The sequence below is a fragment of the Anthonomus grandis genome, chromosome 22 (genome assembly GCF_022605725.1).
Source record: "Anthonomus grandis grandis chromosome 22, icAntGran1.3, whole genome shotgun sequence".
Taxonomy (NCBI): Eukaryota; Metazoa; Arthropoda; class Insecta; order Coleoptera; family Curculionidae; genus Anthonomus; species Anthonomus grandis.
In genome coordinates, this window is record NC_065567.1 from 42,176,986 (window position 1) to 42,194,128 (window position 17,143).

Here is a 17,143-nt window from a genome sequence, read left to right on the forward strand (position 1 = left end):
ATCCCTTGTGAGTGTGGGGATATGTTGGCGAAACCAAAAGACCTTTGGCATTTAGGACCAAGGAACGACAAACGGCCATAACATTCACTGGTCTGAAACAAAAATCCTAAGGAAGGAATCACACTGGCGAAAAAGGAAATTTCTGGAAGCTGCCTACATAACGCAAAACCAACCCAGTGTGGATGTTCCCAACATATAGAGACCTCTTCTAGCAGACGCTCTCTTCACGCCTCATTGATTCCATTAGTCATATATAAGCCTGCAGAATAGGAAATTGCTTTAGTTTACACTTAAAAACGGTCGGAGATACTTACCGACCGAAACGTCGTGTTGTACGAAAACAAAGACAATGTCAGTCCGACTACCTGTTTCTACATTACTATTGTCTACCACTTTCAAAAGCAAATTCTTTTTTCAAGTTCGACTCCTAATTTATTTAATAAAATATTAAATAATTCTAAACGAAACTTATCTATTCCCTTAAGAATATCTCTTTTCCTTCCTCCCCACCGAATATATATTTATTCGTTCTTTTATGCTCATTATTAAAAGTTTCAAGAACTTCTGTACTCAGTTCTGTTATCTTTTTTTCAACAAAATGTTTAAGTAAAAAATTGATAAATAACTCTAGTGAATAAAGTACCGTGTATCTTTGGCATAAATCTAAACCAGGAGTTTGTAATATTTTATTATTTTTTTTCCCCAGGGAGGGCCGGGGTAGAATAGCCCTCCGGTACGCTCTGCCTGTCGTAAAAGGCGACTAAAAGAGTAACCCCTTTGGTGGTAGATGTTGTCCACTTGCATTGCCCGGTTCAATATCACCACATAGGACTTAGGCGGCGTGAAGTGGTTCCATATAACTCACGTTTCGCCGCCATGTCGATGTGTCCGGTTTCCAAAGGGGAAATGGAGAAGAAAAGTAAATGCATGATGGCGCCCTCACGACCAAAACTTTCCGGAGGTAAACTCGCCTCCCATTCGGATCTCCGAGCGGAGGCTGGTCGGGGGGGTCCATCAGGCGGATCAAAAAGCCTAAAAATCAATTTCTGCAACATCAGAGGCCTAAACACCAATATTAATGCAGTACACCAACACCTGCAATCAAATAAGCCTCACATTCTGGCATTGGCAGAAACAAAGGTGAAACCTTCAACAACAAATGTTCACCTCATTTATCCTGGATACGATCTACACACCCGATTTCGACTAAACTTTGGATTGGCAGTATTTGTCAAGAACGATTTGAGTTGCCAGCGGGAGGAAACGCTTGAACCTGCGGACTTCGACGTCATGTGGTTCAAACTAATAGCCAGTGGTGCCACGAAATTTATCTGCTGTATCTACAAGCAACAAGAACGACGATGAAGGACGAGAAGCTGAGCTATTTGCCACCATATGCGGGCTTACGCAGCTTGTGGAGGAACCTACCAGAATCCCCGATCGAGACGGCGAGTTCGCGAGTCTCCTAGATCTGGTCTTGGCTTCAGACCCTGACTCGTACACTGTATCAGTACATGCCCCCCTAGGAACATCGGACCACAAATTGATAACAGTCTCTTGCCAGTTGGAGGTTAAAACGCAGGATCCTCCGATGCCGCGGAAGGTATGGCACTATAAATCAGCTGAGTGGAACCATCTTCGGGAATTTTATCGCTCATTCCCTTGGAAAGAAGTCTGCTTTAGAACCAATAATATCTCAGAATGTGCAAACCAAATTACAGAGACGATCTTGGCAGGAATGGAAGCTTATAGCCCTTTTTCTAATAAATGCAGATCAAACAACAAGTAATGGTTTAACCTGAATTGCAAAAAGGCAGTAAACACTAAAAACGCAGCATATCGCAAATAATAAACGACTTTTTATTAAACTCGGCGAAGGGCAGCCAAAGCTGTTCGCTTAACCGAGCATACAGAAATCAGCAATACATAATATTATAAATTACATGGTATAAACAGTCCTAATTAGTTACAATAATTATGATAATGAGAAATTTACAAAATTCAATCCAAATATATTTAAAAGTTCACAACCCTAGTATAGAACTATATTTACTCAGCATAAACCCTTTTATGTTTTTCTTAAAACTTGACAAACTACAATTTTGAAGTTTATTATGCAACAAATTGTTATATAATTTTAAAGCAAGAAACGAAAAGCTACGTCGAAACATAGCCGTGCGATGCTTTGGTATATTTAAAAGGGTATTTTGACGTGTGATACGATCATGAGTGGAGAATCTAAAAGTTAAACGATCTCTAAGATACTCAGGCGCTCCACTAGAGATGATTCTATGAAGAAAGCATGCGAAGTGTACCGTCTCTCGATCCTGCATATTTAACCACTTCAGTGCAGGTAACTTGTATCTGACGTGATCACGGGCCCTTAAATTGTAAATAAAACGTATACATGAATTCTGCAAGCGTTGCAATCTTTTTTTTGATGTTACATCCAGGGCTGGGCCATACACAAAATCACAATAAGCAGTATGAGAGAGAACCAATGTTTCGCATAAAAGCTTTCTCAATGGCAGTTCGAGTATATCTTTACTTTTGTACAGATTCCGCAATGACATATACTACCTTTGAAGGACCCTTGCCAATTGGCTGCGAAATCGTAACTTATAGAATCAATTATGATGCCGAGATTCTTACATTCTCTCACGATCGGGATTGGAGTTTGGGATACATGAATAGCCAAATTATTCGTTGCCCACTCATGATCAGGACCAATGTATATTACGACTGACTTCGACGGATTTAGTCGCAACAATATTTTTAGAATATTCAGCTACTAACTCTAAATGGCGTCAACATCCTTCCATCGAAAATCGGAGGAACTTTTTAGCCTCTAGAAATAGCTGCAAGCGAATAATTGATGAGTGCAAAGAGAGTCACAACAACAGGATCAAAAACAAACTGCTAAACTGCCCAAATGGAACAAGATCTTTCTGGTCGCTATCGAAAGCCGTTAGTCAAGGATTTGCTAAGTCGGCCTTGCCACCCCTAACAGCAGATGATGGTTCTATCGCGGTAACAGCAAGGGAAAAAGCCAACCTATTGGGTAAACTCTTCGCGTCCAATTCTACTCTGCACTCGCAAGGCAAAACACTGCCATATTTGCCAAGGGTGAATTCATCGATGGGAGAAATTTTGTTTCCCCAACGAATTATAAATAAAATTCTTAAAAGCGTAGACACCAACAAAGCTTCTGGACCCGATGGAATTCCAGCCCTAATACTAAAACGTTGTGCAGACGAATTGACTCCTCCCTTATGTAGACTGTTCACGGCATCGTATAAGCAGGGCCAATTTCCAACAAGCTGGAAAACTGCTCGAGTGCAAGCTGTACCCAAAAAGGGTAAGAAGACGATGCCCTCCAATTACCACCCGATTGCCCTAGTTCCAGTAATATCGAAGATTATGGAGAAAGCAGTCAACCAACAACTGTTAAGATATCTGGAATCATCTGGACTAATCAGCGATCATCAATACGGCTTCCGAAAGCTTAGATCCACCGGCGATCTTCTGGCCTACGTCACACACTTGTGGACGGAGGCCATGGAGAAGCACGGCGAGTCCCGCTCAGTCGCTCTTGATATTTACAAGGCATTTGACAGAGTGTGGCATGAGGGACTAGTAACCAAGCTCTCCTCAATCGGCATACAAAACTCATTATTGAATTGGATCAAAAGTTTTCTTGAACAACGATCAATCCAAAACTCGGAGTGCTTTTCAAAACGAAAAAACTGTATACACCAGAACAGCTGCTGACTCTTTATATGTCTGGATAGTCTGGAGCACAGGAGAAAGGTGGCTGATCTCTGTTTATTCTACCGTTATTATCACGGTAAGTGCTCCTCTGAGCTGGCAGGCCTGATTCCACCCAGGGCTGTTCCGGCAAGAAGGACGCGTCTAACAGTTGCGGCTCATCAACATCGAGTCCACCTGCCTACCCCAAGGACGTCGCTGTATCGGGACTCATTCATCTGAAGAACATCTTCTTTGTGGAACGGGCTTCCACCTCACATATTTCCCGACGCATACAACCTACAGCGATTCAAGATAAATGCCCACAAATATCTTCGCGCAAGCACCACTCCAAGAGTGACATAGGACTTTCCTCTTGTGCTTTACCATAAAAAAAAAAAATTAATTCGTTCTAAGATCATTTCCCAGATTATACATAAAACTGCTGTTACCCACTTCTTAAGTCTTTTGTCTCTAATATAAAATCTGTTTATTCAGAGCTCTCATCAAATATATATTTAAGTGTATCAAGTATTTTTTGACAGCCAACTTTAACTGCATAAACTGACTCATAATGGGACGACCATCTAGTGGCGCTTAATTGAGTATGTCAGGGATGCTCCCTTATTTAATATTTTCCAACAGTTTGGAGATGCAGAAAAAAACTTCTTAAATTGTCCCAAAAAAATGCTATTCCAACAGAGACTGCTTTCACTCCAACTAAATTTAAAGAATGTGCAGCACATGAGGCAAAAGCTGTTAGTGCATTTATCTCTTTTATTCTCGCTTGTAGGCCTGTGTATTTTTCACTCATATTAAACGTGTTATCATATATCAAAAGGAAGACCAGCATCACTCAAAATTTGTAATACTTTTATAAATAAGGTAAATATATCTTAATATTATGGGTAGCGGATCCGTATGGACAATATCAGGCGTAGATTCCATAATGAGGGTATACTATTTTGTATCATCCTCGTTAATCTACACCAGTCTCAGATGGTGAAGCTGCAGTGGTGTTCTGTGATGTATCCGAAGCATTTGATTGTATGGATCACAGAATACTGCTGTAAAAACTAAAGAGATATGGCTTTCAAGGTTTATCTTTGGAATGGTTCAGATTTTATTTGCCAGTCAAATTTGACAATTGTTCCTAACAAGAAGTGCAAGTTTCCACTGGAGTTCCCCAGGATTCTTTCTTGGGACCACTGCTGTTACTTTATATATTAATGACTTGCTACTTCTACCAATAAAAGCAATGTTTGCTGATGACATGACCATTTTATGGCATGAGAGGAATTTGAAACAATTCGGAGAAGGAGTGGTGTGATGGGTTTTAAGTGTTCTATGGATATTATTGGGTGAATAATGAGGCTATTCTAAGGCATCATACTGGCAAATTCTTGGGTGTAACAGTTTGACGATGGGCTTAAATTTCAAGGCCATATTACCATATTAGAGTCAATACTTTTGGTACTAGGCTCCCTTACTCCCTTACAGTTTCACATTGCCCCTACCACACAGTGAGCAAATAAAAAAGTGCTTTGTTTATATAGGCAAATCTTTAACCATCTTCCTCTTGAAATAGATCAATGGATTGAATAGAAGCTTTAAATAAAATATTTGTCTCAAAAGCTTGTTACACCCTGGACGAATATTTGAATGTACCTAGGTTGAATTAATATTCTAGTTTTCTTTTATATATTTAGTTTGTCTTATTCTTGGTAAGTTTTATTTTTTATGTAATTTACTGTTGTTGAATTTTCAATATATATTATACCAAACGGGCAACGGTAAACAGACAGAACTTTTTCTCATAGACCGACATTCCTCTCGATGAAACCAATCTTACCAATCTTAAGTCTTTACAATCCTGGATCAAACAAATTTATTTCTAAAAAGGGTACTTTTAATATCTTGAGATATTCTACAAATTAATATGAATTTGGGAATAATTTAAATAAAATGACTACTGATCTGAATAAGTTCATTAATAATAATTGGTCAAAATTCCTACATACACAGGTGTGAGATAGGGCCAAAACATCAAGAATTTATAGAAAAACCTATTGACATTTTAACAATTATTAAGGAGATTTCGCACAGCGATATTTATATATACGAATGTATATTCATACATTACAGTACTAAATACCTAGAAAAGGTATAAGACCGCTGTTAGCATAATATATGCTGGAACTGTGGACGGGCAACTATTACCAGAATATACAGTCTACAAAGCAGATCATATAAGGGATAATTGGACGCAAGATGGACCTGAATGAGCACGTTATAATCGTTCTAAAAGTGGGTGGTTTGACGATGTGTATGGTCCGAACACTGGCCCTATACAATTATTGTTTCTTACTTGGGAAACGGGAAGGGTGTAAGGTTTACTTTGAATCTTGATGCTAAATATTTAGGATAAACTTTCATGATTTTATTTCTTTTTACAGATTCTAGTAGGTGACAATTTTTCTTATTTTTTCAGACGATATATTAAAAACATGTGAGACTATAGACATATCATTTATCTGACTGCATCCGAATTCCACTCACCCCATGCCCCTTGATGTAGCTTTTAACAGTCCACTAAAAAAGTATTGGCAAGAGATAAACTCATGAAAGAAAACCGGGGGACGTAAAATATCGACATTACTTAACGATATATTTCCCAGGTTGCTGGAGATCCTTCTCCATAAAATAGAAGAAAACAGAAAAGCTTCTAAAAAAATTAATTGACGGATTTAAAAAAAACAGTGTTGTATCCTTTTAACCCTGCAGAGCGAACACTACCCCCTGAAGCAACTAGAAAATAGAGAAAACCTCAGCTGTTATTTATAACGCTGTAATCGATATTCTGACAGAACTGCGATATCGCTCAGAATCTGCTCAGCCGAAGCAGAAAAGAAGAAAAGTGATTGTTGAGCCTGGGAAAAGCATTACAGCAGTTGATGTGACATCTAAGAAAAATTCTGTATCTAGAAAACAAAAGTTGAAAACTTTTAAAAAATTGCCTCTGCCTTTATCTCCATCCGATGGTGAATTCTCTGTATCGACCTGGAAAGTTTCAAAAATGACGCCTTACAGATATTTTACCTCCAACTATATCAGATGTTGTTAAACCAAATTTGAATAACTGGGTATTAGTTCAATATCAAAGAAAAATGTTGAATGCCATTTTACTGGCAGAATCACTTCAGTTTTAAGAAATTCTGATTGTCCGTTATTTGTTGATTTTTTAAAGAGATATAATAAGACCGTTATTAAGACCGTATTTTATATCCTCAATAATTAAATGATTAAACGAACTTACCTAAGTGATGTTTAATCCTAATTATATGAAGCCTCGCCTTCATAAATAAGTAGATGTAGTAGCTCCGCTTTGCGTCTATCTCACACACTCCAAAAGTTAAAAATTTCCATCCGACCAGCTAGATCAACCCTCCGCGTCCGCATCAGTTCATTCTTGTTTAAAGTCCTGTTGCAACTAATTTCGGGAAGGGTAGGTAAGCTAAGGGTGGGACCTTATTTACCCGGCGAGGCTTCATATAATTAGTATTAAACATAACTTAGGTAAGTTCGTTTAATCATTTAATTATATTTCAGCCTTGCCTTTATAAATAAGTAGATGTAGTAGTTTAAAGTAAGTTGCAACAAATTACTCAATATCAAAATATATATTCTATTAACTCAACAACAACAAATAAGATTAATCCAAATAGAACAAAAAAGGTTATAGAATTAATACAAAAAACAAATATATTACTGGGATAACATATTACTTAAAACTAAATGATCTAAGTTTCTAAAAATTTTTAATAACAAAAACCTTAAATAATAACAAAAATATATTTAACTGGAGGTAAAAACTGCTTTGGCAAATTTAGTTTTATCAATAGTTAATGGTTTATTGTAAAACATTGCAAATGTTTTGGATTTTTCAGTCCATCCAGCCGCTAATCGAATGCTGTCATACCTAAGACAGTTTTTAGCCATCTGCTAATAGTTTGTGATGAAGCTATTCGATATGGTTTCTTATAACTTATAAATAAACTATTTATTAACCCTCTAATAATTTTTGTCTTCTCTAAATATAAAATTAACGTTTTAGCTGGACAGACGACAGTATCATGTATAAAAAATGGAATGATAAGGGTAGGCTGAGTTTAATTAAATCTAAAAGTTTTAATTCTTTTCGTAATATTAATCTCTAATCTATCAGAATGTTTGATATTGCTTAATTCTATGCTTGCCAAAGTTTGAACCCGTTGACCGGTAGCTAACGCAAGTAACATGGCAGTTTTAACAGTCAACTGTTCAATTAGTAGGTTACTGGCATAAGTATTTTTAATAAAATTAAGGACTACACCTGGATCCCAAGTAATATTATACTTAGCCTGAGAAGGCCTTAAACAACCAAAACCCTTAAAAATTCTTTTAATCCTGAAATCTTCACTAAGATTTGGACCCACAATTTGTGAAAGTGCAGCCCTATACGAATTTAGAGAGTTTGTTAAATTCTAAAGTAAGAAATCTAAGAACCGCAGGAACCGAAGGCGCATAAAAATCAATTTTTTCCTGAAGACTAAATTTCCACCATAATTTTAATCCGCTATTGTACTGCTTAATGGTATTACTGGTAACTGAGGCCAAACAGATTTCCAACGATTTAGCAGGTACCTGTCCTAACGTTAAAGCCTGGAGGATACAATTCCTACTGCCAGGGTAGTCTTTTTCCAAAGAGGGTGTGATACACTATTAAATGACAATAAATTTTTATGCGGTTGAAAAATTAAAGGCTTGTTTTCTAAAGTCGAAAGAAAAATTGGGTACCATGGTTGAGATGGCCAGAAAGGTACCACAAGAATACCTCTAGCTTTATCAGAAATAACTTTATTTAAAACTCTTAAAATTAGAGAAAAAGGTGGAAACGCATAAAAATAAAACTGAGCCCAATTTAAAGTAAATGCATCAATTGCCATACTTTCTGGGTCTCTCAACCAAGACACAATTTTTTTGCACTTAGCATTTAATCTACATGCAAATAGGTCAATCTCAGGTTCACCAAAAGATCATTTTATATGCTCAAAAGCCGACTGACTTAAAGACCATTCGGTTTCAATACTCAAACTACGAGATTCGTAATCTGCTTCCTTATTATTAGATGATTTAATATAAGATGCAAAAATAAACAGATTCCTCTCTTCACACCACTGCCATATTAAACGTGCAAGACCGTTTAACTTTGGAAACTGAACACTCCCCATTTTATTTACATAGGCCAAAGTTGTAGTATTATCAACACGACACAATATACTACAGTTTTCTAAATTATAAGCGAAACATTTTAATGCAAAAAATACCGCTAGCAACTCCAAATAGTTGATATGATTTTGTTTTTCAGCTTCTGACTAAAACCCACGTGATTTTTTGCCCAAGCAGCTAACACCCCAGCCCGTATTGGATGCATCTGAAAAAATTTCTAATGCAAAAGAATCAATTTGAATAAAATTTTTAGGCCGATATAAACTTTTAATCCACCAAAGAAAATCAGAAGTTAATACTGGTGAAATGTCCATTATAGCATCATAGTTTCCATTTGAATTCCGCAAGGCTAAAAATTTTTTGTGTACAAACATCCGTATTTCACACTAGGGCAGACAGAAGTTAGATTTCCTAGCATCTTAGCAAAGTCTCCAATAATGCATTTGTCCCTTAAAGAAAATTTCTTTTCCTTAAAAAAACTTTTAATGCATTATTTTGAGGAGGACTGATGGACATGTCTACTGAGTTGTAAATAAAACCAAGAAATTGCATAACTTGTGTAGGGATTAAAACACTTTTCTTGTAGTTGGGTATAAAACCTAATGAAAGAAGTAGCTTTAATGTCATGTTACGATTCTCTAAACATTTTGAATAGGTGTTTCCAAAAAGAAGTATGTCATCCAAAAATATAACAGAAGCGAAACCTTTTTTCCTAAGAGAGGTTATAACCGGTTTCATTAACTTCGTTAAAACATAAGGCGCTATATTAAGACCAAAAGGCATACAATTATACTTATAAATATTACCATCAAATTCAAACCTTAAAAATGCTCTATGTTTTTTATGAACGGAAATTAAAAAATATGCATCTTTTAAATCAATCTTACACATAAAACAGTTTGCCTTTATCATATTTTTAACCGTGAGATTATCCTCCATCTTAAAATGACTACATGAAATAAACTTATTACAATTTTTTAAATTTAATATTAGTCAATTTAAACCATCACTTTTTGGCCTTAGAAAAATTCTTGATATATACTGATTTTTGCAACTAACAACCTTACTTATCACTTTGTTATCCAGTAATTTATTAATACAAATTCTATTTGATGATTTTTCTTTTAGTGACCATGAGGCCAATTTAAATCTTTTTTTGTTTGGTTTGCTCATAAAAGGGATCTTAAGAGCTTTAACCCCTAACTTAAAACTAATTTGTCTTGGCAAAATTTGTACCATATTGGATAACACAAATTTAATCTGCCAGCAACAAAAACCTTATCATTTAGTTCTGCCAGCGACGATAAATCCTCCTGCGTTGTGGATGGGTCATGTTCACATTCTTGTCGTAAGGTCTTTGTTGAACTTGCAATCTGGGAACAGCTCGGAACTGGTTCTGTAGATTCCCCTCTCGACGAATCGTTCCCCGTTGCTGTCGAGATGGGGCTTTGGAGTTTAAAGACCTTTTATAAACAGGCATTACCGGCGGCTTTAATTTATGGGTTTTCCCCGAGGCCTCTAAATTTTTAGCAGCTCTAAGATGCTCCTCCAAATCTACCCCAAATAGAAACATATCAGTGGGTATGTTTTCGTTATTAACATCTTTAAAATCTTTGTTTAAATTTACTGCTACTAAACCTCTGCGAGTCACCGTTTGTTGGTAAAAAACATCAAGCAATAACTTAATGGCACAGCTTAACTACGGAACTAACAACGCCATTAACACAGCTTAACTTCCGTAGTTAAGCTGTGTTAATGGCGTCATTAAATAGGTTAACATGTTGCGTGTTACTACCCCCCTCCTCCAACAAAACAGAAGTAAAAACTTGACCAACAACCGCCAAACTTGCTGCAATCTGCTTCTGAACGGCCGCCAAACGATTATCTCGTTGTTGATTTGATGATGACAAAATCTTTCCAATAATTGGGTTCAATTTAGGAGCTGATAATGTGGAAAAATTTCCAGGAGGCGGGTTTCTTATTGTCCCATGTAATACCTTACACATTAAAATATATACAACCAAAATAAACTACATAAAATATGGTATTCTCATCGATACCCTAAAAACATTTATGGGCATATTGATATTCTCATTAACATCATGCCAACCAAATAATATAGGTATTTTCATTAAAGCCATTACATAATGACTAAGAGTTACTTATCGACTCTAAAACCACTTAAAAAATTTTGATGTTCTCATTGACATCAAGCCAAAATATTAAGGTATTTTCATTAATACCATAATTAATAGCCAAAAGGGTTGCTCATTGACCCTAAAAAACTATAAGCGATAAGATATTCTCATTGATATCTAACCAAATCAAGGATTTATTAGGTATTATCATTAATACCAAAATAACCAAGAGTTGCCCATCGACTGACATCGGCGAGGCTGAAATATAATACGTTTTTAACCATTTTTTCCCGCTGCACTATTTCTTCATATACGTTTTTGGATAAGTAACTTGTAGATTTAGTCGCTCCAGTTTGGTATTTTGTGAGATCTTCCGTTAAGAAAAAATAAAACTCTGAAATAAGTTCCATGAGACCTATAAAACTGCCATTCTGTGGAGAGGCCCACTTTTTGTCATGATCTCTTGGTGGCAAACTTCTCTCAGCAAAAAATTTATTGCTACAACTAGCCGTAGTAAAATATTGTAGTAATATTGCTCAGTTTTAGTTGCCTGTTCTTTTAACTCTTTGTCTATTGTACCTTTATTTGATTTTCTTGTGAGATCGAGTATCCTTCTTATGGGAATCAGATTCTTCATGGAATACAAGAATTTATCTTATGTTTTTCCAATGCTTACATCCGTCAGATACCAAGGCTACAATATTTTCTGAAGGTGGTGGAAATAATTTGCATCCGTTATTTATAACTGTTTGGCCGTTTTTCATGGATTTATTGGAAAACCGGTTACAAAAAAATATGTTAAATATGATCCTTATAGGTCTTGATTTTAGATTCTGGATATAAATCTTCGACTTCGACTAATTTTGATTGGAAAGATCTGGTTATTTTAGGGAATTTTGATGATTCTGTAACCTTTCGTTTTTTTAATTTCCTTTTTTGATTTCCACATAAATATTTCCTCCCGGACATTTTGAGTTATGGTATGTTATATTTTTATGCTTCAACATCAACTCCTACAAAAAGATTAGAATTAAAACTTTCTTAAACTTTTAAATTTGTCTAATTTGAAACCTCAAGTCAAAGTGTTCAGTGTTGAAAACAGGATGTTGCCGTTCTCTTTAACGCCGTAAAACTGCACGCTTTCCTAAAATAAATGAGAAAATAAATATTCGTTTAAAAATATTATTTATTTAAATATCTTTACTTAAATAAAATTTCGCATTGTCGCAGCGCTGATATTGACAATTTGTATAACATATTTGTAAGTTATACAAATTCAGTTTGTTGATCTTCACTTTATATTCAAAAATTTTAAGTTTTAAAGCGATGGATACCATAATTTAGTTTTAAAGTACCTTAATAAAATTGACTTAATTAAGTTTAACTCATTTTCATAAAAGCTAATGTTTACTCACATCAAAAAAGACTTCAGCTTGGACCAAACAACAAGAAACTAATTAAACTAAAATTAATATAAGAAACGAGCCAGTGCACTCTGCACTCGAAAGGTATTAAAATAACAAATCTCATTCAATCTCAATCGATTTCGAGAATTGACAGTTTTCATTTTTCAATTCCCGTATCCGACGGACAGACACTGATACCAAACTATATGTAAATTGACACGAATTATTCGCTTAAGCTCAATTTATACACCACGCGATAAAGAAAAGGAACGGCGACGGAGCTAAAAATGGCAAATTTTATGAAAAATATTTTAGTCAATAGCCTTTTAGTGCACGCAGGCGCATAGGTGCGGTCATATATTTATTGCTGGAGCCCCTTTTTACTTTGCGGCCCTAGATATTATGAGAGATCTGCCACTGTAATAAACCACTACAATTTTAAGAGTTCATCAGCTTAAATATTTGGGAACTACGATCACCCTTGACAACAATAAATCACAAGAATTGAACAACGAAATACAAGGTGCCAATCGATGCTGTTTTGCGCTCCAAAAAATAATTAAATCAAAACATGTATCCCGCCATATGGAAATAAGAATTTACCTTTCATTGATTAGACCTATAATAAACTATAACAAAACAAAACGAAAAACCGTCTAAATATTTCAGAGAGAAGAATTTTTACAAGGATTTATAGTCTTGTTAAAGAAAAACAACTCGGTCCAGTTAAGGAGTTGATATGGGAAGAGACCCCAGAAAGAAAAATAAATAATGTCTTTATTATGGGAAAGGCGGGCAAAATGGGGTAGTTTGTCTCTAAACAAAGATAACTTTAGTATTAATTGACACAGAAACTTTAATTAACGAAAAAATAATTTCTACATATCATGCCTAAGTTATAAGAGCTTAAAATAAAATAAAAAATATACAAGTATTTTGTTACAGTAATTTTAGCAAAACAATGCTAATTGCTCTGTCTTGCCCGCACGGTCGAGCAAAATGGGATTGGACCTTACTTGCATAACTCACAAACTAAAACGGCTTCGTCATCTTCGTCTTCAAATCCTGCGCAGGAGTTATGGGCCCAGTGCTGACACATTGAGCATGCTATCCATCCTTCCGTTGACGAAGAGTAAAAATCTCCACAGTAGAGGCACTCCGCATCACTAACTTCATTGTCACTTGAGTCATTATTTTTCAGAATAATGGAGGCCTTAGTAATTTTTTTCTTTTTTGGTGATGGTGCAAGGTTTTTCTTCACAAGAGTTTTCCCTTTAGAATTTTTATTCTTTTTTTGCTCAGCTTCCTCTAGCTCGTTTTTGTAAGGCGAAGACGATAAAATAGCAGTCTTTCCTCTTTTACGAGAAACTCTTTTCTCAGTTTGTTTTATTTTATGGATTGGAATTATACCCTCAGGACTAACAATCTTAAAGCTTACCTCTGAATCTTTTGGTGTACCTGGTTTGGAAATATCAATTGGTTCTGGAGTTTTTTTCTTTAACTAAATTAATTTCCGATAGTTGTGTTTCATTCATAGTTTCACTACTATTGTTTTTAGGTGGTAAGTATTCATTTTGTTCAATATTTGTTGTTTCCAAAGGCAAAAAGTCTGCAAATCAGTGAAAACATCCTTATTAACTGACCAAACTCCAGTTTTTAAAAATCCATTCATGGCAGTAAGCGGTGTAGCTGCTCAGAGGTAAGCTACACAAAATAATTTAGTTATTTGTTGTAAGGTAACTACACGACCAGGATTAGCTCTAAGCCATTTGCGTACTTCTTCAGCGTAATAGGTACTTATTGGTTTCATTAAAGCTACATCTTGGGCTTTTAGCCGACGGGTGCAATGGGGAGGGTAGCAGATCAAAATAACTCCATGTTCCCTGGCGTAATTAATAACTTCCAGGTTTTTTGTTTGGGATGAATGTCCATCCAAAAGAAGCAGAATTGGTCGGTCTTTTGAGGGCTTGGCAAATTCAACAAATTTTTTGAACCAAATAAAGAATACATTTTTATCCAACCACCCACTATCATTTAGCTCTACCCAACCGCCAGGAACAATTCCATCCATGAAAGCTTGTTGCATTTTTTTTTCTTCCAAATATAAACATGGGAGGCATGTATGCTCCTGAAGCCGAAAAGCATATTTCAACAGTGACGGTCTCACCCCTCTCCCCTGACATCAAGGCTCCGACTTGTCTTTTCCCTTTAGTGGCAATAATTTTAGACATTCCCTTTGGATTAACTGACACTCTGGTTTCGTCCACATTATAGATTTTATCGGTTGATCAGTTGATATTTATGTACAGTTTCGATAAGTAAATTAAAAAAATGACCTACAGCCACTTTATTAAACCCCATTGCTCGAGCTCCAGATGTTGCTTCTGGTGTTCTGATTGAAAGTTCTGGATGTCGACGCAAAAAACTCTGCATCCATGGCAAGTTCTTTATTAAACGGATGATCAAGTTCATTGAGCTCAGCTAATTGAAATGCTAAACGCCTGCATTCAGTCATCGTTAATACAAAGAATCTTTTTTCCATGTGCATTAAATAATTTGCAAGGTCTTGTTCCTGTTCAGGAGTGAATATTGCCTTAAATCGTCCCAAAGATTTAGTAACAACATACCCGGGATTTTCCCTAGCTTTTTTAACGTGGCGCTCTAATGTAGATTAAGGCACATTAAAACTGGTAGATGCTCTGTAGTACCCCATTTTGCCATTTAATACTGCTATTACAGCATTCTGCATACTGTCCGTGGACCATTCGTGTCAGTCAGAATAGCGGTTGTACTTAAACACCATCTGAAAATAATAATTATTATTATTGTTTTATATTGGGGTTCTACCCCATTTTGCCCACATGCACATTTTGAGGTTAGGTATATTTTTTGTTCGATTAAAAAATTACTAAACATTTTTACACAGAAATATGCCTAAATGTGTATACTTTTCCATAAAGAATAACAATTAAATATAAATTACAATTGTGGTTTACTTACCTTTTATTAAATTATTGACGAAAATATACCTGCACCTCTAAAACAAACACCGCTCGACTGACCGATATTCACGCAGCTTCTGAAGCATAGATAAACAGTTTATAGGGTTTATAGGGATTGTTCTGAAGTGACAGCGTTTTTTGCCATCGATCGGGCATGGTCTTAAACTAAGCTGTACGAACTTTCGGATAGATGGAGCTGGATGTACTAAAAATAATCACGGCACCCCATCTTGCCCGCCTTTCCCCTATACCAAAATGTACAAAGGCGAAGTCTAGCCCAGGGCTAATCAAAAAAATTTACACATTTTCCCTTTAAATTAGAAGGAGATCATCTGTAGCGTGGGAAAATGCGACTTTGATTTTAATTTAAAAGCAGCAATGGACATGCACTTTAGTAAATTTGGAAGTTCATTATACACCGACACAGCATTAAAAAAACAACATCTGTGAAATAAGACAGAATGAAAACGAGGAGCCGATAATTTACTTATACATCTAAGATTGACATCATGCATGTCTCTTCGAAAACTGAATTTTTCTCGAAGGTAAGCAGGGGAGGATGTACCAAGCAATCGATGCACAAAAACGGCCAACTGATGAATATAAAGATTCACTACATCCAAGAGTACACATTTTTCTGTCACAAACTCTTTGTCATATTTTCTTAAGTTATAAATGAATCTACAGCACTGATTTTGAAGCTTCTGCAAACGATACAGGGTGACTTTATCTAAACAAGGAACATAAACAATGTTACAGTAGTTCATAATAGGAAGTACTAAGGACTCGCATTATTTCTTGCGTACTTTGTAGTTAATGATACTTCTATTAGCGTACAATGGTTTAAGCGCAAAATAGGATTTTTTAATTACGTCAGAAACAGGCATTTTGAATCTCAAGTTCTCCTCGAAATTTACACCAAGATTCTTAATTTTATCAACTATTTTTAACTGCGTTCCCTCAAAAATAGTTGTAAATTATCCAAGACAATTTTTTTCTTATTTTTTAAAAAGAAACATATTACAGAACACTTGCTAGGATTTAATTTTAAATTATTGAGACGAGAAAGTTGAAACACATGACAAATCTTCAATTATTCTACTACAACCCCCCAATACGTCATCAGCTTTAAAAGAATAATAAATTTGCGTATCATCCGCAAAGCCCTGAATACTGCAATATTTAACAACCTTATATTTGTCTGCTATGTACATTAGAAATAAGATAGGACCCAGGACGGATCCTTGTGGTGCCCCAAAATTTTTTTATAAGAACGGTTTGACTGAGCTTGATTTTCTAATACCTCCAGTTGCTTTCTTTCAGAACGATACGACCTAATGAAGTTAATTGAATTATTATTGAATTCATAATAGGTAAATTTCGCTAAAAGCAGTCTGTAATCCAACGTAATGAAAGCTTTAGAAAAGTCAAGCAATAAGAGCGCCGTAGCATCACCTCTATCCAAAGCCTCAATGATGTAGACAATGAACGCACGTTAAGGTGACTAAACTTAACATCACTTAATGTTTCAGGCATTATAAACTTAAAATAATTATTATAAGTTAATCAAAGAAGGCCAACA

At 35.6% G+C, this 17,143-nt stretch overlaps 1 protein-coding gene and 1 long non-coding RNA gene across 10 annotated transcripts in view; one reads left to right on the top strand and one right to left on the bottom strand.

The window, feature by feature from the left end:
* LOC126748529 (protein unc-79 homolog) overlaps positions 1-17,143 on the top strand; it is a 218,350-nt gene that overhangs the window by 35,846 nt on the left and 165,361 nt on the right. The gene's annotated exons all lie outside the window — the stretch shown is intronic.
* Positions 11,880-12,798, bottom strand: LOC126748534 (uncharacterized). Its single transcript, XR_007664757.1, has 3 exons — positions 12,569-12,798; positions 12,225-12,297; positions 11,880-12,166 (listed from the first exon to the last, which is right to left on the bottom strand). It is a non-coding gene; the product is annotated as an uncharacterized LOC126748534 (long non-coding RNA).